General features: G+C 50.3%; 1 protein-coding gene across 2 annotated transcripts in view; it reads right to left on the bottom strand.

Annotated features, from left to right (window-relative positions):
- GNG4 (G protein subunit gamma 4) overlaps positions 1-12,339 on the bottom strand; it is a 70,844-nt gene extending 58,505 nt beyond the window's left edge. Inside the window, exon 1 of one of the 2 annotated variants that reach the window (XM_058696211.1) lies at positions 11,884-12,339. The gene's annotated coding sequence lies outside the window, so the exon portion shown is untranslated. Of the gene's footprint in view, positions 1-11,616; positions 11,793-11,883 lie in introns of those variants that run through there. The other variant, XM_058696212.1, reaches the window with a different exon arrangement.
- Positions 12,340-22,463: the final 10,124 nt, after the last annotated feature.

Genomic DNA, 22,463 nt, shown 5'->3' on the forward strand with positions numbered 1-22,463 from the left:
ATCCTGGCTCTGCCGTGTTCCACAGCCAAATTATACTCAAGACTCAGTTTCTCATTCAAGAATGGGGAGAAGGGGCGCCTGGGTGGCGCAGTCGGTTAAGCGTCCGACTTCAGCCAGGTCACAATCTCGCGGTCCGTGAGTTCGAGCCCCGCGTCAGGCTCTGGGCTGATGGCTCGGAGCCTGGAGCCTGTTTCCGATTCTGTGCCTCCCTCTCTCTCTGCCCCTCCCCCGTTCATGCTCTGTCTCTCTCTGTCTCAAAAATAAATAAAAAACGTTGAAAAAAAAAAAAAAGAATGGGGAGAAAACTTCATGCCTCCTGCTGTTTCTGAAAAGATCAAGCGGACAGGTGACGTGAAGGCTTTCAGGGAACTATAAAATGCGAATCAACTGTTAGCCCCCACTCCTTTGAAAACCTAAGCACTGCCTGTAAAATACCTGGACCACATATTAAGCAGACGTATCTGGAGTAGCGGTTTCAGGTAAGGTTTATTGTGCCTAATATTTTCTTTTAAACTTGGAACACTGTCTTAAAATTCTTCTGACCACTTATTTCAGTCAAAGACCGAGGGATAGGGATGTGTTATAATAAAGAACTCTTGAGATAAAGAATTGTTTCTATGGAAGAATGAGAATGAATCAAATAAGTCTGAGATAGAAAGAGATGTTTGGAGAGAGGAGGACCTTAAACGCATAAGGATGCTGTGCTCAACCAGAGTCTCTCCTTAATTACCCGGCCATAAAGGAGCCTTGAAACTATGTGATAATGGAGAAAGGCGGGGTTTCCATCAGCACACAGCTCAGTGTGCACTGCTGGGGAGCTGGGTGAGCAGGGACAGGGAGCCGGCTTCGCTTCCAGTGGGCACCCGCCTTCAGCACGGACACGAGGCAGAGAGGCCACGGAGGCCACCCCTCCACTCGGCCAAGAAGGGCCCAAGATCCAGCTCCTGTCTGCCCACCTTGTCGGGGCCATCTTCTGATGCTTCCGGTCCGCCGACAACCCGTGAGGCAGGACACAGGCAAGAGCGGGCAAGTGCAGGACCTGAAGCCCAAAGGCTGAACTTTGAATCCTAGGTCTGCTCCTTGCTGGCTACGTAACTCTTTGGGCACATTTCTTAACGTCTTGCTCTCTCCAGTTGCAAAGTGGGAAGAGGCACGGTTTGTACTAGTTTCCTTTTGCTACTGCAACAAATTACAACAGACTTACAGTTTAAACAACACAAATTTGTTATTTGAGAGCAGCGGGTGTTTGAAAGTGCACAGTGGCAGGAGGGCTCCTGGAGGCTCCGGGGAGAGCCTGTATCCGGGCCTTTTCCGGCTTCTGGTGGCTGCCTGCACGCCTCGCTCACAGCTCTTCCTCCAACTTCAAAGCCAGCAGCCTAGCATGGTCCAATCCCTCTGACACTCCCGTCCTTTTATAAGGACATTGAGCGGGCTGGGGGGAGCCCAACGTGGGGCTCCATCCCCCGACCCTGAAATCAGGACCTAAGCCAAAACCAAGGAGAGTGAGATGCTTACCCGACAGAGCCACCCAGACGCCCCTGCATCTCAAGATTCTTAATCACATCTGCAAAGTCTCTTTTGCTCTGTAAGGTAACATATCCACAGGTTCCAGTGTGGCCATCTTTGGCGGGGGGGGGGTGGGGGGGGTGGTGCATTATTTTTCCTACAATAGTTGTCAAGGAATAAATACTTAATATAAGACACTTAGAGCCTGGCTTTAGTAAACACGCAATATGTGTTAGTTGCTGTTATTATTATTTGCCTGGGCAAAACCTCTCAGCCTTGAAAGTCTTCCCCGCTCAATAGCTGTGACCCAACCCTTTCATCTGGCCAAGTCCCGAGACCTCCTTCTGGAAGCCTCTCCTGACCTAGACTGGGTTGGGTGGGGGTCCTGCTGGATTCAGGTTCTTAATTTTGTGTTGTGTTTTAATCATCCATTTCTTCCAGTAGCTTGTAAATTCTTTAAGACCCGAGACCTCCGTTTTACTCATGTCTGTGTTCCTGCCTGCTGGCACAGTAAGCACTTACAAGTTTCATCAGGGACGAAGGGCCCTTCCTGACTCCCTGGCAAGCGAGGGTGGATGCTGGTTCACGAGCTCCCAGGGGTGCTCAGAACCGTGGAGCTCCTGCATCCTGCCACAGGGGAGCCAAGGGGTTTGGGGAGGGGGGGGGAGTCTGTATTTTGGGGTCATCGTGCTCTGCACAGAGGCAGTTCTTTAGGGCAAACGGCTGGTTTCCCCATCAGTGGAGCACTCTTGCGAAAAGCGGGGAAAGATCCACGCGCTCAGCCTGGAAAGGAAAGCTGGGCTCCTGCAGGTGTCTCGGTCTCATGGTGTTTGTGGAAAGTCACTGTCACACAGCCCCAAGGGGGGTGGGGGTGGGGCAGGCTGGCACAGGAGACGGTCTGGGAAGGCTCAGCTAGTTTGGGTTTTCTGATACGTGGAAGGACGACCCGAGAAGTCATCTGCTTTGGTGGTTTATAAGACTTAAAACAGATTCCCTGGCCCTGGCTCAGAACTGCTGAGTAAGAATGTCCAGGGGTGAGGTGGTATTTCTGCAAACTACCCAAAGTCATTCTGCTATGCCGCCAGGTTGGTGAGCCACTGATGGATCTTCCCCGAATTTTCCAGACAAGCCTGTGCTACAAATACATGGTCCCGAAAACAAGTGTGTAAAACCGGAAGGCACAGCCAGTGCGGCCCATCGTTACGCAAACGTGCTCTTTACCCACCGGGCCACACAGCAAGAATACCCAGCTGTGTCTTCTAACCTACCTGGGTCTCCTTCCTCTGGTTAGCCCCCAGGTCTTCAAGAAGTGGGGTCTTGGATGTGGCCTCTGAGGGGCGCCCTCTAAGGTGACGCCACTCCTCATGGGCTCAAACTCTCCACTGCCTGCACCCGGCACCTGGGGCATCTGGAGCCACTCGGCTCACCAGGCCAGTTGCCGGAGCGGTGGGCATCCACAAAACGGAGAGCCTCGTGCTGTGCGTTATTTTGCCACGCGTCTCTTCCTCCGCCTGGAGTTATACTACCAAACGCTCCTTTTGGAAAATGCAGCTTCCTCACAGGCTGGGGGTGGGGGAGGAGACAAGGGGAGAAGACCCCTGCCCCGTCAAGGAAGGCAGCTGGGCGTGAATAATCTGTGGGTCAATCACACGTTCGCCTGCTTCCACTTTCGCTGCCTCCACACGCATGACACAAGTTCAATCCATGGCCTTGATCTTGGTCTTAATCTTGGATCCATACTGAGTCCTTCCGTAAGCAGCTTATTTAAAATCTACAATGGCCCTTCCCTGGAGTTCTTTCTTTATCTCCCTTCCTTGTTCTAGTTTTCTCCCCAGCATTCACTCACAACTTAAATGCTTACTTATTAACTTACGCATTGAAATTACCTTTGATTTTCAGGCTTATTATTACTGGCCTGATCCTTCTACCAGAATGTAAATTCTATGAGCGCAGGGATATTTCTTGTCTTCCCCTCCGCTGCCCACTGATGGGTCCCCCCAGCACGTCAAAAGTACGGCAAGGAAAAGGCAGTCGGACAGACAGAGTGAGGAACTGTGAGGGAAAAAGACAGAAAACCCCACCACGGGGCGCATTTCACAGCGGACAGAGGTCCAACGAGAAGGCAGAGCAGGGAGAACCAGGGGAAAGCGGAGAGAGGCCGGGGGGGGGGGGGGGCCCTGGATCAACGTGTCAGTTGCCATGGTTACTGTGAAGGAAGGCCTGGGCCCTGCCCTCCCGCCTCAGGCTGCCGGAGCTGGGGGGTAGGTAGAGGGTGACCAGGTTTGGCAGAAGCACAAAACAAAAACTCACCCTGGGAGAGGCACGCTCTCACCGAAGGCTCATAAACTGTAATCCCCGCCATCCACATGCGGCGGGAGGCGGTGCGGTGGGCATCGGATCAAATTCGCGAGCGTTAGGGGGACAAAGAGATCATAAACAAGAGACGGAGCTGTGCCTGGACACAGAAAGAATGAGTCATCCAGGGGAGCGTGGTGGCGGCAGCTGGCTGTGGCCTCCCAGAGACTGGCAGCCGAGCAGCGTCAGGGGCCGCCGGCCAGGCGGTCCCTTCCGAGGGAGGCCAACACGTGTAAACCTGCGGCAGAAAGAGCTTGCATTTCACAGCATCGTTTTTGTGTCGGCCCAAACTTCACATCTGTTCTCTGAAGCCTCCCTACTGTGTCTACCATGACTCAGAACCCCCCCCCCCCCACCCCGGGGCTGTCTCGCCTGGCCCCTGCGTGGCTACCTGACCCCCACCCCCCACCCCAGGCTGTCTCCCCTGCCCCCCACATGGCTACCTGACCCTCCACCCCCACCCTGGGCTGTCTCCCTTTGCCCTCCCCCGCCCCTCGCATGGCTACCTGGCTCCCAGCCCCTCTCTGCCATAAGCCAGCCTTCTGTTCCACGTGGGTGGGACCTCCTCACCTGCCACGTCTCTCTCTCCCCACGTGCCCAGCCCGCTCCCCCCTTCCACTCACTAAACCAGGTCATGCTGTCACCCTGGGCCACCCAGGCGCAGGCCTCTCCCTGCCCCGCACCCCCCCACCTCTGGTCAGACAGCAGTGCCAACTGATGCGAGGGCCTGGGCATCCTGGGGCCAACTGCAGCCGAGTCTTAACGCCCCACACCTCCAGCCTTCTTCCTCTGACCCGCCCCACACAGGGCAAACCCCCCCCCCCCCCCCCCCACCGCTGAATCCCGCCTCTGCTGAACAACTGCCCGGGATCCCCACTGGTCCCAGAACAGACTCCCACAGCTCAGTTGACAGTCCTCCTAACTGGGCTCGGGACACCTTTTCCTCTTCTCCGCCTGCACGCCCCCAACTCTGAGCCTCTGCACATGCTGGTCCCTCTGCCTGGAAAGCCCTTGCTCACTTGTGTGGGTTGGAAAAAATCTCGCTCAGCTTTCCGGGCCTCGGCTGTCAGGCCCTTCCTGCAGGCGCTGCTCTCGGGAGGAATGAATGTTCCTGTTATCACGGTTCACACAGCACGGCTGTCACGGCATTAATCCAGGGGCACACGGGTTGTTTTCACACCTCTATCCCTCCTAGATTATGAGTACTCTCAGGTCCTTATTCATCCTTAAATCATCAGTGCCTGAAATACCTGCTCACACGTTCATTAAATGAACGTCTTAGAAACACATGGCTTCTGCACAATCTCGTAGGAACGTATCTACGGCCCTGAGTCACACACATGCACGGAAGGGGTCCTTCCGCCGTGTCCCCCGATGAAGACGGCTTACAGCAGTAACGCATAGGAAAACCAGGGACAGGCAGGCAACCCCGGGAAGCCTGGTCATGGCGTGGATCGGCGGACCTCTGCGATGACAAATCCCGTGACACAGACAGTTTCTGTTTAGTAAAAAAGCGTGCCTGGGTCCAGGCCAACGACTTAGTTCCGCTGCTGCTGACTATGGCGAAGTTCTAGCGCGAGGAGAGGGTTTGGAGAGAAGCTGGGAGGAATCTGACCCGTCAGGGGGGACAGCGGACCTGGGGTGTGAGGGCTGCTACTCCTGATGCAGGACACACAGGGCTTGTGTCCAGTCTCTTTGCAACAGTTCTGAGAATGCAGAGCCCCAGAAAGATTGCACTGCAGTGCGGACACAGCAAGCCCAGAAAGATCGGCAGGAAAGAGCCCCAAACTCCCCAATTCTGCAAGGTCAACCACCTGGGGGAGAACAGCACCGACACACCAAGCTCTGACTGGAAGGGGCAATGAGGTGAAGCCACTCAAGACAGGGACAGGGTAACAGGGTGGTGGACCCAGAGTGGGGTCTACCCGGGTACCCAGAGTGAGCAGAAGGCTCCAGTGACCATATCTCTGCTAGGTAAAATTCAGCTGAAGAAGAGACTACGTGATGCCAACGAAGGCCAATTTACGTATCTATACCTCACCTTGTTCCAGAAAAAATTCGGCGGCTGACATCACTGTCACTGTCCCTCTGTTATTTTCCTTAAGGTTCAAAGCTTTCGGATTCTCCACTCAGGCTCTGTCATCGATCCGCTCTTGGCCACACTCCATACTCATCACTGCCCTTAAGTTCAGGAGCCTGTGTCTTTCCATCCTCATGACACCTGCTTCCTCTTATATGTACCATTAAACATACACTTGTACTCTCACATCATCTGTCTCTTTAACCAGGACGGAGCCCTCCCTCATCCATGTGGCCCCACAGGTGTCGGGGGTAAATAAACATCTCCAGAGCCCTGGAGCCCCATGGTTGTAAGTGAAGTTCACCGGGGTTCAGGGAAAACAGGATTTTCCCCAAATTAATGAACAGAAGCTAAAACCAAATAGGGATTCTCATGCTTGTTCGGCATAACACAGGATTGGGACTCCAGCCTCCATCAAGGAAAGGTCCCGCTGGCAATCTTGAAGGAGGTTCAGCTCATACCACCCCCAAATGTGCCACTTTGGCATAAGGGCTGTTTTGAGCGGAAGGCAATGAAGAAACAGCAGACACAGAAGGAATTCTCTGGTCTCGCCCTTTCCACCTAAAAGCAAGACATGCATTTCCTTTTGTGAAGGTGTTCTTGCCTTCTATCTCCCACACTAGAAGGAAGAAAATCACCATTATCACTGGAGAGATAACGTTGGCACCAAGATGGATCAGCACAAGGAAATCTTGCTAAAGTAACTCTTATCTTCTAGAAGTTTTCTCCATGTATTTATCTTCCCACAATTTACTGCCCCTAGAACCCCTAGCCCCTTTTCTCCTTTGTCTTGTCACTTTCCCATAACTCATCTCCCTTTGTTAAAATAGTATATATAAGCTCTCAGGCCTAACTGCTTCTTCTGGTTTTCTCTTCTTTCCTGTAAAGCTCCTGTGTGCACGTAGAACAAACCTTTTCTCCCATTAATTTGGCTCTTTTCTCCTGTTAATCTTTCCTGTTGTCAGTTTAATTCACAGGCCCCAGTCACTAAATCTAAAAGGCTGGAGGAAGAGCTTTTTTCCCTTCTGGCCATATTAGAATGGGTTCTGCTGTTGGACCTGGAAAGCAGACCCTGCTGTAGGAGGAGTGTGCAGTGGGGTAGTCAGCAAATGCAGGCTGCCCCAGCCTATATGCTGCCAGATCTCTGTCCCCCCTGCGTGCAACATCCCAGGGACCAAGGATGAAGCACTATCGCCCACTGTCTGCCATCCCTGTCTCTGCCTCTCCAACAGTTTCCAGAACCTGAGCCACAGAGCCGGCTGGGCCACTGCTGAGGCCACCTCCAGCAACTTCCATACCCTGCTCTGCTTTCTACCCTCTTGCAATATTGCAAAAGCAACATTCCCTTGCTTTTTCCTTTCTGTTTCAAATTCCATTTCTCCTACTTGGACCTTCACTCTCACACAGTGTTTTTGGTAAAGATCTCTCAATTTTAATATTTGTGTGATAACCATAAGTAAATACAGTCGAATTTGGGTGGTAGGCCTATGGCGACACATATATTTTTCATATCAACACCTTGTGCTGTGGTTGTAAAGATGTTCTAATATGAATTTTGGAAGCAATATAAATGTTTCCCTTTTTCCTACTGCTATCTCCCTGCCCCTCTTCCTTTGGTGGTGACCCTAGGCAAGGGGTAGAAGAGAAGTCCCCACAGTAGCAAATTAGACATGAAAGCCAGGAGGAAACACAGGCACTAAGGAGAACTGCAGACAAGCACAAACCAGGTGCGGGTTAGTAGACCCAGGGTGGTTGCTCGTGTTGTGCACGCGATCACTGGCGGGGGAACGAACCCACCTGGCCCCAGCGGGATGCTTACAGCATTTCTTCTACCTCTTCTTCCTCAGCCTCACAGCACACACCCCGCTAGGGTGAGCCAACCCAGCCACCCAGGGTGAAATGGTTAGAGAAATCCAAGAGAGGAAGAAATCCGCTCTTTTGTCAAGAGAGCGCATGCGTCGTCCCTGGGCGTGGCTCTCCACGCACACCACCGTTTCTTCTCTTCCAGTGGTCTCAACGGCTCCCCCTTTGTATTTGTATAAGCTTTTCCTTGGTCACCACCACCCACCGAACCCCCTGCCATAACACTCCTGGACAGTTTTTGTTTGTTTTGCTAAAGAGAAACCTTGCGGGTATGGCGCGAAAGTTACACGAGATCATCCATGTGACTCACGGACTCGAAGCCTGGTCCTCCCTCCTTCCACCCCGCGGCCCGCTAACCTGGGCTCCCTCCCGGGGATCGCCCTCTGAGGTTGGGCCACTGGTGACTTGCTTGCAGACACGCGGGAACCTCAAGGCTTCGGGGACCAGTGGCTTCTCCGCAGCCACATATATGTCCTCACTCCGCCCAGGGCAGCGGAACCCACGCCACAAGCCCCGTGTGGGAAACACAGCCGCACTCCCCCATCCCCGCAAGGCCTGCCATTTGTCCGCTGGTTTCCACTAGGAAAACTGGGTGCACACCCCCTGCCATTTAACCTAACAAAAGCTCCTTGACAATTAAAGTGATTTGGAATGTTCCAGCTAGCTTACTGAAACAGATCTCCTCTTAAGTACCCATTGTTTTCTCTGCAGTGAGTTTTTTTTTTTTTCCTTTCAGCAGTAATTCTTGCCTCTACTTCCTTCCTAAATGGAAATTGCATTTGCATTTTTCACTGATGATAATTTAAGTTATCTGGTTTATTCTTCATATGGTTGTAACCAACTGGTTAAAATCTTACAGGAGTATTATGCTAGTTTCTATATTATAATTGGCCTCCCTGTTTCCCTTTTCTGACACTCAGTTAGCTTCTCTGATTTTCAGTTAAAATACCCTTGCTGGCCACTGTTAAGAGGATGTTTTTGTAGTATTCCTGGTGTATCAAAGAAGTTAAATTTCAGGGTGCCTGGGTGGCTCAAGAGGTCGTTCTGACACTTCATTTCAGCTCAGGCCGTGATCTCGAGTTCGAGATCCCGCATCGGGCTCTGCACTGACAGCCTGCTTGGGATTCTCTCTCTCCTCTCTCTCCCTCTCCCTCTGCCCCTCCCCTACTCTCTTTCTCTCATAATAAACAAACAAACAAACAAACTTTAAAAAAAAGTTATATGTCAGTTCCTGGTTTAAGAAAACCCAACAAGGGGCGCCTGGGTGGCGCAGTCGGTTAAGCGTCCGACTTCAGCCAGGTCACGATCTCGCGGTCTGTGAGTTCGAGCCCCGCGTCAGGCTCTGGGCTGATGGCTCGGAGCCTGGAGCCTGTTTCCGATTCTGTGTCTCCCTCTCTCTCTGCCCCTCCCCCGTTCATGCTCTGTCTCTCTCTGTCCCAAAAATAAATTAAAAACGTTGAAAAAATTAAAAAAAAAAAAAAGAGGGGCGCCTGGGTGGCGCAGTCGGTTAAGCGTCCGACTTCAGCCAGGTCACGATCTCGCGGTCCGTGAGTTTGAGCCCCGCGTCAGGCTCTGGGCTGATGGCTCGGAGCCTGGAGCCTGTTTCCGATTCTGCGTCTCCCTCTCTCTCTGCCCCTCCCCCGTTCATGCTCTGTCTCTCTCTGTACCAAAAATAAATAAAAAACGTTGAAAAAAAAATTAAAAAAAAAAAAAAAAGAAAACCCAACAAATCATCTCTCTAGCTGTGTGATAATAAGTCTCTTTATGTCTATCATGTTTATTTACCAATGAAAATACCAAATAAAGGAGGGGGAAATCTGGGCGATTAGAGAATAGAATATGCTCCTAAGGGTATTCTGAGAACAAACCAGGTAATATCTTAAAGACACTGTTTCAAACTTCCATGAAGAAAAAGGGCAATTTGCTGACATGCATTGTTGCATCATTAGGCATTCTCCCCTTTTCACGTAGAACGAAAATGAGTCAAGGTAAGAAAAATGTGATCGTGAGACATGCCTGCAGATACAGAAGAGTGGTTTGTCTTGCAGAGTTCTGTCTTAGCCATGTGGCTGTCTTCCTCACGAAGCAATAGTTGTGTAGTGGTGACAGTGGTGGGGAGAAGTGGCATGATGCATCATCAGTCCTGAAGCCCCACCCCGACCTCCCGGGACAGCTATGGGGCACTTGCCACCCCAGGGCCCAGGGGGACGACAGGGCCCGAGTGCCCACCTAACGTTCTGCCGCTCCAAAGAATGTGCTGAGATATGAGCAGCTTTGGAGACTGCCACTTTAGCTTTAAAAGCTGTAAAGTGCGTATGGGAAAAGCTTTTTCCTGGTTTCTCTGCTGTCTACTTGCACGAGAAATGTCACAGGCAAATGCCAAGCCAATCACCGGACTACTGGGAATGAGCCTTTTGCTGTGCTAGTTCTCAGCCAGCCAGACTTCATCCACAGGTTCCCTTTGGGCAATTTTATTTTAAGGAGGGTGAGGATTGGAGCCCTGTGCTGGCAAAGGAGCCAAGAGGAAGTCCATCCTCCTAAATAGTTATTTCAGCTTAATAACGCTGAGGTGAGACGCCCGGTTAACCAGCAGAGCATCACAATAAACCTTGTACTTACATTAACCCCTACAACATATTAAGTGCTATATCCATCTTTTACCCAGACTGATAACCTAGTCAACTCCACGCTCCAAAACTAATTCATAGTTTACGTCGTGTGTCTCAGGACCGAAAAAGGCTTTCCATTGAACATCTCAGTTGTTCCCACAGTAAGCGTTTTGCAGGGAACAGGGCCAGATCAGATGGCCGTGTGCCTCCCTTCCCCCGCAGCATGCGAAAATCAGGAAAAAGATTTCCCCAGAGCACCAAGGAGCCAGCCACAGAGCCCGGGGCCCCTCGCTGCTGCTCTGAGGCGTTTACCGCTGAATTCTCCTGTCCCACTGTGGGAAGGAGGCCTCCCAGTGAGGACTCATGAGCAGATGACAGGACTGACACGGTTTAATGGGCAACACCAGCGCAGCCCAGGAGGCCTTCTGCTGGGACTGAAAGGGCGGGCGCTGTGCCAGCCTGTACAGTCCTAGGAGCTAACGGAACGAGACGAGGATCGGCAGCGGTGGGGAGCTGGGAAGAGGGTGGGAGACCCGGCGCCCATGATCCACTTTATCACTCGGTCAAACTTTAACATTTTTGAATTTCCTAACACCCTAGCCCAAAATACACGGAAATAAGCAAATCCTCCCAAATGAAGAAGTCTTCTCCAGCCACACCTCTGCCCGCCCCCCCCCCCCCCCCGCCTCACTCTCCCGTTATTATTTCTAAGGCAATTCAAACATTAAACCAAAGCTCCCCCAAGGCCGCTGTGTGCGCGCGCTGCGGGCGCAGCCCGTTTCAGCACCAGCCTCGGGGGACAGACGCCATAAGGGAGGGGAAAACCAAACCCTCGTCTGGTCTACTGTCACCACCAGAACTGCTCTGGGGACAGGTGTCCCAGGGTACTGCGAAATCATGAGGGCTTCTTTAGGCACTCCACAAATAAAACATTTCCACAAATAAAACGACCAACTAGCCGCTCCAGCCCTTCCACTGCGGTCCTCTTCAACGGGGGGGACGTCCCTGCCCGGAGAATGGCAAGCGTTCGTGACCTACATATGGAAAAGGGGTCTCGAGCCTCCCCCCGCCTCAAGCCCCAGAGATCGGGAGACCCCGGGCACCGGGAGACCTCCCGTAAGCGTTCGGAGCGGTCTGTCCAAACCTGCGCTCGGGTTTGCCAACGGCCCGGCCGAGGGTCGTGGGTTCGAGGGGCGCGCTCACCTGCCGGCGCCCCGCCGACGCCCACCTGCGCGGCAGCGCGAAGGCCGGCTCGCTGCGGGCGGCCAAGAGAAGCAAGGTATTCGTTTCGCGTGCTGCCACGGACGGCAGGACCACACACGCACCGAACCGCGTCTCCAGTTGCAGAGACTTTCCCGCCCGAGTTGCCTTCTGGCTTCTGGCTCGCCCCGGGCTCGCCGGAGCCGGGGCCGTGCCGTCCCTTCGCCGCAGACGCACCGGGCCCGGCCCGCCGGCGGGACGCCCACTTACCCGGAGCCGGACGCGCGGGCCGAGGGCGCCGCTCACGCGCGGGCTTTGTCTCCGGCGCGGTGCTCGCGGGGGGCGGCCAGAGCGCGCGGCATCGCTCCTCGGCCGGGCGCGGGGCTGGGCGGGCGGGTGGGCTCCGGCTCCGGCTCCGGCTTCGGCTCCGCGCCCCGGCGCCCGCGCGCCTCGGCGCTCGCGGGCTCGCGGTGGAAAGGCGCGCCCCGCACCGCCCCCGGGGTCTCTGGGCCGCGTCAGCAGCCCCGCCCGGACCGGGGAGGCTGGGGGCGGGGGTGCAGGGGGGCGAGGCCGTGCCCCGCGCGCGAGGGGAGTCACCCAGACCCAAAGTACTTCGGCCCGCTCACACCCGCCGTGCGGGGCTCCCGGGGCGCGTCCGGGTGCGGTGGGGTGCGGAGCGCCAGACCCCCGGACCCCGGCCGCCCTCCCGGCACGGTGGTCACGCCCACTCCGCGGCAGGGTCTCGCCCGGCGCCCGGGAGGGGCCGGGAAATCCCGCCCGCCGCCGCCGACGTCACTGGTGCGTCACCGGGGCTCCCGCGCCAGGGCTCCGCGCACTCCCCGCGCCCCCCGCCCCGCCGCGCTCGCCCCCCGCCCGCTCGCGCGCCCCCGGCCGGGCCCAGCGCTGCGCCCGGAGCGCGCGCGTCGCCTGGGGGGAGGGGGGGGAGGGGCTGGGGGAGCGGGGCTGTGGCCGTGGGGTCGCGGTCCTCGCGGGGTTCCGGCACCTGAACCCCCGCGTCCGCCTCCCGGCCTGGAGGGTTAGTTCCGGGGACCAGCCAGGCTGGGCGCGGCCAGTTTCCATCCGTCCCCAAAGAATCCGTAATATGCCTCCCAGCCCCCCAATGGAGGGCAGTGAGTGGAGAAACGCTTGATACCTGCGAAAATTCACAGGGCATTGTCTCCCTTTCCGGGCGCAGGGTAACGCTGACGTCGCTAAGTGACGGGGAACGAAGGGCCCGCCGAGGCAGCCCACCCTTTGGGGACTGAGGGCGAGCCGCGGGCAGCCCCCATCCCGGCCGGCGGCCAGGAAGGCGGGAACGACTTCCCGGTGTTCGTGGAGAGCAGAAGCGGTTCCCGCGGGGAAATCCAGGGCGACCCCTCGTTCCTTTAGAACTGTAAGCGTTTTGCGGTAGAGCTTTTTTAAGCCTCTTAATTATTATAGCCCTCCACCTCTGGGGGGAAAACAGCGTAATTGCCGTCCATTTTCCGACTGCTGGTGAAATTACGCAAAACGTTTGGAACAGAGAAGCAACAAAGATTTCCTTGGTAGGACGAGGAGGCCGATGTTAGTTCTTTTGTAAAAACTATATAAAATCATGGCTGACAATTAGGAAATAAGTCTTGCAAATCTGCCTTCGCCGCGCTCACCCACCAACAGCAGCCACTCCTTGATGTAAATGACACCAGATCACTTGTTTTCTTAGATCTCTGATCCCCACTGACTTGACATTTGCCCCAGACAAATGTGCGGCTTTGCTGACTCCGAGTGCTTGACAGAACGCGAATGCAGAGTTCAGAGGTGCCCACCTGGGGCCCGCGAACATCTCACAGCTTTTTTTTCACAGCTTGCAAGTGCCCATATGAGGCACAGAATCGAACGATGGTAAAAATGACTAAGCCTGTAAATGCACCTACAGCACTGACCTTTTTTTTTTTTTTCTTAAGTGAGAAAAGGTATATGGGTACTGCATTTAAAATTCAACAAATCGAAAACTGTACTATTTCCACCCCCAAGTTTATTTCTCCTGCATTTCTCGCCTCGACAGCACGTCCTGCCCCCGCCCCGCCCAGGTGGTTGGCTAAGGCAGAATCCTGGTTTCCTACCTTCCCAACCCGCATCTCGACCAATCCGAAGGCATCAGTTGTAAGGGAAAGCAAGATCGACACTTCCGGGTACCTCCCTTCCTTGTTTATCTTTCTAATTGATTACACCATCCCTTAAGGCTGGAGTATGCCCATTTTAAAGAAAAGGAAGAGAGTCAGTGGTTCCAGAGTGGATCCCAAGACCAGCATCAATGGCATCACCTGGGAACTTGTTAGAAATGCCAATTGTCAGGACCCACCCCAGCCCTCCTGAATTACAAACTCTGGGGAAGGGGCCCAGCAAGCTGCTTTAAGCCCTCCGGGGAATTCTGATTCTGGCCCTCTTTGTTTATCACCTGAGACTACTGTAATCACCTACCATCTGGTTCTAGGACCCTGGACCCCCGACTTCCTTTCTCCCAGCTAATAGTCCTTGTTCTCAACTCTGTTGTCCGATGCCAATATGGAGGCGGCAGATTTCTTAGACTGGTGTTTACATGGTGTATCTTTCCCCATCCTTTTACGTTTAACCTGTGTCTTTATTGGTAAAGTAGGATCTCTATTCTTGAAGACAACACAGAGTTGGATCTTGTTTTGTAATTCAGCCTGACAAACTGAGCCTTTTCTTTTTATTAAAAAAATTTTTTTTAAACATTTATTTATTTTTGACACAGAGAGACAGAGTGTGAGGGGAGGGGCAGAGAGAGAAAGAGAGAGAGAGAGAGAGAGAGACAGACACAGAATCCGAGGCAGGCTCCAGGTTCTGAGCTGTCTGCACAGAGCCTGATGTGGGGCTTGAACTCGTGAACCGCAAGACCATGACCTGAGCTGAAGTCTGACGCCCGACCGACTGAGCCACCCAGGTGCCCCTAGATTTTTCTTCAAATCCTTGAGCATTTGGAACGGGTTTATAATAGCTATTTTCATATGCTTAGAGGAATTATATCATTTCCTTCCTTTCTTGATATAGTCCTGTCAAATGAGTTTTCTCCTGTTTTATGTCACATATCCCTCTTTCTTGGCATGTTTAGTAATTTTTAAATTGGATGCTAGACATTGTAAATGTATGCTGTCGTATGCCTAGATTTTGTTGCTTTAAAGAATAGGGATTTTTTTTTTCAATTTTTCAGCTAAATTGCTTACCCATGATCCTTTGATATTTTCTCTAAAGACTTTTAACCTTTATTCTATGACTCTTCTGGGGTCTTCTTTGCATACCTTTATGTTCAGTGAACTCTTCCCCTCTGATTGGTCAGAACTGAAATGTCTCCCCGCCCACTATGAGCTCTGGGAATTGATCAGCTTGTAGCTCCCTGGACAGCCTTTGCTCAGAGCAAAAGTATTCAGCCAGAGCCTCCAGAAGCTCACAGGAACCTGGTTCTTCTTGTCTGGGTGCCTTCTTTGGGCCACTCTGTGTCACAAACTCCAGTTTCTCAGCCTTGCAAGTGCTAACCTCTGTCTCTTCTTCTCAGCAAGACTTCTTTCTAGGCCCTTCTTAGGAACCCCGCCCCCATGGCTGCTAAGTGCCCTCTGGCAGGAGGCTGAGGCAGCCTCTGTCCCAGGGATCACAGTCCTGTGCTGCTTGTATTTCACACTTTGACAACCATGGTTTCTTGTACTATATCCAGTTTCCAGTTGTGTAGGAGGGCAGGGTGAGTCTGATCCCATTTTTCCCCGAAGTGCACGGAAGCAGGAGTTCTTGGCCTGTCGTTTGAGTTCATTCCCCCATCTCTTCACTTTTGCCTTTTGTCTCTGATGCTCTCCTTCAGCCTTGGCTTCCTCCCACCCTGGGCCAAGTCTAGAAGTTTTCTCTTTTCTTCATGATTTGGCTAAATCATTGCTATCTTTGAGGAACCTGATCTAACTGCTCCTCACATCCCAATCTTGTCATTCTGATATGAAGAAGCCTCTACTGGAAAATTTACTTTATTGTATCCTAATCCTTCCTTCCCTCAACCCTCCTTTCCCCTCCTTTCCTTTCTTTCCAAATCTCTCTCTCTACTGCTCTACTCATTCTTTGAGAGCAGATCTTATACATCTTTGTGTCTGCTATATTGTAGAGGCTCAAAAAATGTTAAATGAAACCCCACGTTTAATGGGGCGTCAAGAAAATCCATGTGTTGATTCATTTGCTTAATTTTCAATATTTTTAAGGATCTGGCAAAGGCGATGTGGTGTAGGCAGAGGCAATTTAGGAGGAAAATTACAAAAAGCCTTAGCTTTTGAACATTATTCCTGAATAAAAAGTTTGTAAGGATCAACTAACTGATAGAGTGATCATTAAAAACTGCAACGTTAGTCTGATATGGGGAAATTAAAAGGATTACCAGATTGAAAGTCGGCTTGCTTCTGGCACAGTTCATCCCTGAGTGATAACCACATTTTTGGTCTCTCATAGGCATCTAAGTTAGCTTTTTTTGGTGGCTCCATAAGGACCTGTTGTAATCCTGGAATGTCCATGTGTGTACAACCTTGTCATTCTTATCCTATTTGTACAAGAATTATCCTGAGATGAACATAGAACTGCGATCTACAAAAGCTGAGGGCAAGAAAGGAAGTGAGACACTCTTTAGGGGAAGTCAAGTAAGTTCACTCCAAAGCAAGGAGCTCCTTAGCAAAGAAGAAACTTGAGGAAAGTGTGAAAGTGAAGATAATCCAAGTGTGGGCTTCATATTCTGTGGAAGACATGATCCAAAGATAAGGAAAGGCAACCTAGGACTTGGTAGGTTGAGTTGGGAAGTTTTCTTAAAAACAAGCATAGAAACAAACAAATGTGACACATACTGTCTATCTGTGCACCTACCCATCCCCTTGGCCATCCACCTCCCCCCGACCTCCCACTCCATCCATCCATCCATCCATCCATCCGTCCGTCCGTCCTTTTCTAGCATGCACCTACTCTACCCTATTTCAATGATACTATAAATCGCCCAAAATATTTAAAAATTCCTCTTTTGGAATTACCTGCAGAATCCCAATTTTTTTGTGTGTGTTACCTTGTAATTGTGCTTTGTTTTCAACTAAGGCAGTTATCAAATATTTAATTTATCTGATTCAGCTCTGGATGACTTTTGGTTGTTTTTTAAATGTTTATTTTATTTTGAGAGAGAAAGAGAGCACATGTGCATGAGCAGGGGAGGGGCAGAAGAGGGAGACAGAGAATCCCAAGCAGGCCCTACACAGGGCTTGATCTCACGACCTTGAGATCCTGACCTGAGCTGACATCAAGGGTCAGATGTCAACCGACTGAGCCACCCAGGTGCCCCTAGTTATTTTCAAAACTTACGTATGTTCGTAGGAGAAAGATTTCTCAACATTGAGTATATTCTGAATGGTCAACTGTAATAACTGAAAGAAATCATTCCCGGTAGGAAGTAAAGCAGTGGGGAAGAGGGTGGCTCACATGATAAGCACCAGGATCAGTGAGGCAGATGATGCTGACTCTGAGGGCCAAGGAGCATGGGTGTGTGTAAATACGCACCTGGTAGAAAGGGCTGTGGCAGACACCTGTTCTTTCCATCTCACTACAGGCTGTGAAACATGAGACCTCACAACTCCGTTCTCCAGACCATCCTGGGAAATAAAATAGATGTCTAATTCTTACATAACCAGGAGCACACATGAGTGGGTTTTACTTTCATTTATAATAAAGTATCTATAGAAATCTTGTAATGATATTACCTAATTAACCATTTGTGTTTAGGTCCTATCAACAAATCTGAAAATGATTGCTTGATTTTTCCTAAAATCTCAGAAAAGATAGTTTTTATTATTTATTTCTTTTGAGAGAGAGAGAAAACAGATAGTTTTTATTATTTATTTCTTTTGAGCGAGAGAGAGAGAGAGAGAGAGAGCGTGACCAGAGGAAGGGCAGAGAGAGAGGGAGAGAATCCCAAGCAGGCTCTGCACAATGCAGAGCCTGACATGGGGCTTGATCTCACAAACCGTGAGATCATGTCCTGAGCCAAAATCGAGAGTCAGATGTTTAACCTACTGAGCCACCCAGGCACCACAAGATTTTTTTTTTTTTTTTAATTTTTTTTTCAACGTTTTTTATTTACTTTTGGGACAGAGAGAGACAGAGCATGAACGGGGGAGGGGCAGAGAGAGAGGGAGACACAGAATCGGAAACAGGCTCCAGGCTCCGAGCCATCAGCCTAGAGCCTGACGCGGGGCTCGAACTCACGGACCGCGAGATCGTGACCTGGCTGAAGTCGGATGCTTAACCCACTGTGCCACCCAGGCGCCCCGATTTTTTTTTTTTTTAATTCTTGATGCTTGAAACTGGATTCCAAGGATTTTTAAAGCTTTTTTAACTAAATTAAAATCTGGGAATGAAAAAATGGTTTATTGTTATCAGCCCTCAAAAGTTTTGGCAAGACAAGTTTAATTCACTTTGGAAAGGAGCCCAACGTTGCCACAAAGCAATCTTTTCCAACCTCATCTCTCATTAACTTTGTTCATGAGAGGAGAAACAAGCTTAGCATTTGAGCGAGAATATTAAAGCCCAGCCTCAAATAATCATCCAGTCGTTTTGACCTCAAAGGACACGTTGCATTATTTAATTTCTCTCAAACAGCTGAGTTGCAAGCCAGTGTCCCCAAAGTGGCAGGATATATTTTTCTGTTCAGGCCATATAACACACAATAAAATTAATAGCACCTCCTTCCCAGCTCATTGGACATTCAAGTGTATATATTTCGTATTGGCAAATATAGCTGCCTTTTTTTTTTTTTTTTTTTTTTTTATCGTGGAGCTTAAATTGGACATAACCTGGGGGAGGTATCTGATAAATATTGTCAACACTCCATGTGATGCTTCAAAATGCCAGTTTGTGCCAAACCTAAAACCTCTTTTGCCTCTGACCTTAATCTTGACTTGTTATTTCAAATGGCCATCTACTCCCCTCACTCCAACTGTTGATGCTTTTTGGTTGGTTTTCCTAGTTAAAGGTTTTAAGCCTGTAAAGTTTTGAAGTGCTTTGGCTTCATGGTATATGGAGTGTTATCCTGAGAAGGGGAAGATATTGAAAAATAATGCAGCTGTCCAAGAATTAGGACATATTGGGAACAAATGGGGACATGTTGGCCCCAATTTGGGATAGCTGAAGGGTAATCAGCAAAGTAAGGGTAATGTGAATAATCCAAGAACTCCATAATACTTTCAATCTCCAAGTGTTAGGCAATTGAATTTCTTTCCTCCTTACTCACTTTTGTAAACATTGACTTTATGACTCTTTAATTTTTGACACTTTAATTACAGCGTGTCTTGGTGTGGATCTCTTTGGATTCATCTTATTTGGAAGTCTTTGGGCTTTCTGGGTTTCAATGTCTGTTTCCTTCCCCAGGTTAGGGAAGTTTTCAGCCACTATTTCTTCAGACAAGTATTCTGCCCTGTTCTCTCTCTCTTCTTCTGGGATCCCTATAATGCGAACGTTGGTCTGCTTGATGTTGTCCTATGTGCCACTTAACCTATCTTTACTTTTTATTTTTCTGCTCTCATCAGGTGAGTTTCCCTGCCCTATCTTTGAATTCACCAATCCTTTCATCTACTGATCCTTTCTTGCTCTCCATCAAGTCAGCTATTAAACCCTTTTATTCTATTTTTCAGTTCAGTTATTGTATTCTTCAGCTCTGTCATTTCTGTTTGGTGCATTCTTACATTTTCCTTCTCTTTGTTAAAATTCTCACTTTGTTCATGCCTTGTTCTCTCGACCGTGGTGAGCATCTTTATAGCCATTTTTCTTTTTGAACTCTTTAGCAGGTAAACCACTTATCTCTGTTTCATTGAAGTATTTTTCTAAGGTTTTCTCTTGTTCTTTCATTTGGAACATATTCCTATGTTTCTTCATTTTCTTGGACTTGAAAAAAAATTTTTTTAATGTTTATTTTGAGAGAGAGAGAGAGAGAGAGAGCGAGCGCGCATGAGCAAGGGAGGGGCAGAGAGAGAGAGACACACACACACACAGAATCTGAAACAGGCTCCAGGCTGAGCTGTCAGCACAGAGCCGATGCAGGGCTTGAACTCACGAACCATGAGATCATGACCTGAGCTGAAGTCAGATGCTTAACTGACTGAGTCACCCAGGTGCCCCATTTTCTTGGACTTTCTATATTGGTTTCTATGCATTAAATAAAACAGCCAACTCTCTCAGTCTTGAAGGAGTGGCCTTCTTCTGTAGGAGCTGAACCTTATTGTTCACCCCCCCCCCCCACCAGCTCTTGGTTGCGTCTCAAAAGTTTGTGATTATCTAAGCAAATTACTTATTCTTAGTGGCCTCCAACAGTTGAGGGTGTGCCAAGGCCAGTCGGTGTACCAAGGGAGGATCTCAGACAGCATCTAGATTCAGGCTCATTGGAGGCCAGACCTTCAGGCTGCAGCTTTTAAGGTTCCCAAATATACTTTTTAATGCAAAGACTGAGAGATGGACATTTCTGTCTCCTTCCTCTGCACTGAGCCCTGGATGTTAAGCAGTTAAGAACTGTTTCTTTGCTCCTGTCCTGTTGAACCTATGAACATGAGCCTGTCTACCAGAACCAGTCTATCAAAGGATATGTATTCTGGGCAGCAGCCATAAGGACCAGGATGCTGGATACGTACATAAGCAGCTTTCTGGGAGACACCAGCACCAGGGGGCAGGGCAGAGGGAGAGCAAGAAGATGATGCCCGCTGCTCTCCCTGATCTCTGGAGAGGATTGCAATCTACTCCTAGATGTGTTTAATTAGAAGTCCCCAGCCCCCAACCCACTCTTCATAGTGCTTCTTTCCTCTCTCAGAGAAAGACTAGGGTTTATGACCACGGCCTCTGTGCTGTACCTTGGTTAAGAACTATTTTTCGGGGCGCCTGGGTGACTCAGTTGGTTAAGCGTCCTACTCTGGCTCAGGTCATGATCTCACAGCTTGTGATTCAAGCCCCATGTTGGGCTCTGTGCTGACAGCTCAGAGCCTGGAGCCTGCTTCAGATTCTGTGTCTCCTTATCTCTCTGCCCCTCCCCTGCTCATGCTCTGTCTCAAAAATAAAAATAAAAACATTAAAAAAAAAAACTATTTTCCATTTGTTACAGTCCTGTGAGAGCAACGAACATAAGCCCTACTGGCCACCAGCCTGGTGATCAGGGGGTGTCCCATGGGTGATGGCTGCAAAAACTGGGGCCCCAGTCATGTGCACAACCTCCTTTCTGGGAGATAACCTGGAGGCAGAGCAAGCGAGCGTAGAGATGGTCCTTGCCGGCTTCTGCAGTCCGGTGGCCTCGAGATGTGTGTTGTTAAAGGCCTGCCCCTCGGGATGAATCTTTTAAGATAAACCACAGGCCTCTTTCACAGAAAGACTGGTTGCATTTCAGTTGCTGCCTCTGCACTGTGCCCTAGAGGTTTGGCCATGGTGAGTCCAGAGACCCCTTTAAATTTGCTATAAGCTTGTGGTCCTGTGGATGCAAATCCCATTGTCATCTGAGCTAGATGTTTTGGGGACTCATCTCTCAGGTGCAGGTCTTGAAAGTTAGGGGTGCCAGGTGTGGGGTTCAAACCCTTTGCCTCTCAAGGAGAAGCTTAGGGCTGTGAGTTCTCTGCTATCTGTGGGCGCCTCTCCGAGAGTGTGGTTTATGGTGACATTGTGTCTTCGCCTCTCCTCCCGGTTTTGATGTTGTCGTTTTTCCACCCTGCCCCCCCACCAAGATGTAAGAGTTGCTCAGCTAGTTTTTGCATTTCTTTCAGAGGGAATTTTTCTGTAAGTAGCTATAGATTTGGTGTATCTGTGCAAGGAAGTGAGTTCAGGATCCTTCTATGTCAGCACCCAGAACAGGAAAACCCTGTAGCTCTTTCTTTGAAAACATGGAACAATTCCTCCATGAGAAGCAGATCACCAGGTATGAGCTCAGAAGGGCTAGAATCTCCCTCCTCTTCTTCCACCCAACCCCATCACCTGGCCTTGGCCTTGTGCATAACTGGCATTGAGCCAACACAGTTGAAAGGAAGAGGGATCTGAGACTTGCAGGTAAGGAGGGGACACTGAGGCTGGCTGGCTTACACTGCCAGATGCTCCTCCTGAGTTCTTCTGAAGACGGACATCTAGAAACAAGGGTGCTCTACTCCCGAGAACCCTGAAAACACCTCAGAGGCAAGGCAGACTAGAAGAATGATTCTGGGTTCTTGGGCTGCGGTTCCTTGAATTCACACACCACTTTGCAACGCCCACCGGCGAGGCTGAGAAGCGTAGAGGACGCTCTTTCCTTCACTGGGCCTTTGTTCGTTGATGTTCCAGCCTCCGGCGCTGGTAAACGTGCTGTCTGGAACACATCTGCCCCCATCTTTACCTGTCAAATTCCGATTCATCCATTAGTTTGCAACAAAACTTTCCCTTTGTCAAGAGGCTTTTCTAGATCCTCTTGATCTAAATTGAATTCTTCCTGTTATATTCTCTCAGAGGACCCTACACTCTACCTTAACGGCACTTCCCGTATTTTGTAACTACGGACATCGTATGTTACTGATAGCGCCTTTCTCTCCCGGCCTGTAACCTCCAGGAATGCAGGGAACAGCTGTATCTTCAGCACTTAGCCGAGTGATACAGTGATGCACGCAGTAGGCTCTCGTGATAGATCGGCTGTTGGGGGTGGGAGAGGCAGATATATTTTCTTTAAAAAGTCTGCCTAAACTCTATTTAAGGCTAGTAAAGACTGAAGTAAAATTTCTCATAAAGAAAGGAATTAAGAAACGAAAGTTATTATTTCTTTTTTTTTTTTAATTTTTTTTTCAACGTTTTTTTATTTA

Source organism: Neofelis nebulosa, chromosome 13 (genome assembly GCF_028018385.1).
Source record: "Neofelis nebulosa isolate mNeoNeb1 chromosome 13, mNeoNeb1.pri, whole genome shotgun sequence".
Lineage (NCBI taxonomy): Eukaryota > Metazoa > Chordata > Mammalia > Carnivora > Felidae > Neofelis > Neofelis nebulosa.